This window comes from Fukomys damarensis, unplaced genomic scaffold (genome assembly GCF_012274545.1).
Source record: "Fukomys damarensis isolate Sample0158 unplaced genomic scaffold, DMR_v1.0_HiC HiC_scaffold_30, whole genome shotgun sequence".
In the NCBI taxonomy this organism is placed as follows: Eukaryota; Metazoa; Chordata; class Mammalia; order Rodentia; family Bathyergidae; genus Fukomys; species Fukomys damarensis.
In genome coordinates this window covers 28,461,124-28,462,111 of record NW_022900942.1, presented here as the reverse complement: position 1 = coordinate 28,462,111, position 988 = coordinate 28,461,124, and the positions used below count along the sequence as shown (strand labels likewise).

The window sequence follows — 988 nt, the reverse complement described above, 5'->3', positions numbered from 1 at the left end:
TTTTTTTTTTTTTTTTTTTTTTTTTTTTTTTTTTTTTTTTTGGTACCGGGGATTGAACTTGGGTCCTTGCGCTTTCGAGGCAGGCCACCGAACCGCTGAGCTAAATCCCCGGCTACTTTCTCATTCTTTATGGCTGAGTAGTATTCCATTTTATAGAAAAACCACATCTTCTTTATCCATTCTCCAGTTGATGGGCAATTGGGCTGTTTCCAAGTTTTAGCTATTACAAACTGTGCTGCTATAAACATAGGTGCGCCTAGCAAGTACATAATCTAATAGGCTCTTTTTTTTCAGCATGGAGCTATGTCCATCTCCCTTCCTTCCTTTCTTTCTTTCCTTCCTTCTCCCCCCACCCCTACCTCTCTATCTCTATCTCTTTCTTTCCTTCAGAGACAGGGTCTCACTAAGTTTCTAAGTTGCCCAAGCTGGGCTCAAACTTAGTATCCTCCTGTCTCAGCCTCCCAGAATGCTAGGATTACAGGCTGTGCCACTGTGCTTGGGCGGTCCTGTGATTTTTTTTGGGGGGGCACTGGGTATTAAACTTGGGTTCTTGCTCTTGCAAGGCAGGCCACCGAACTGCTGAGCTAAATCCCCGGCCCTGCCCTATGATTTTAAAGTAAAAAGGAACAAAGTTTTTGGTATCCTATGTTGATAAATTTTTTTGTGAGCCATACTCTATAGTGACCATTATGTGAGAAAAAAATTCATTTGCATGTTACTCTAGCACATGTTCAAGTCTTCCAAACACCCAAGCAGAGCCTCTCTTTATCCCAGCATCCTCTAAGGCTGGAGGCTTCAGTTGTAGGAGGGGATTTTACCAAATTCACATATACATAGGCTAAATCGCTTTAAATTCCTAGGAGGTCACAACCAATTTATTAATATATTCAATGAGTATTTCAGGGTCTAGATGTATATTTTTAGATGAATTAAAATTATTATAATTTATAAATGTGGACATTTTATTATAATTATAATTATTTATAAT

General features: G+C 39.1%; 1 protein-coding gene across 2 annotated transcripts in view; it reads left to right on the top strand.

Moving 5' to 3' along the window:
• Positions 1–988, top strand: part of Wdr7 (WD repeat domain 7) — a 351,633-nt gene that overhangs the window by 316,914 nt on the left and 33,731 nt on the right. The gene's annotated exons all lie outside the window — the stretch shown is intronic.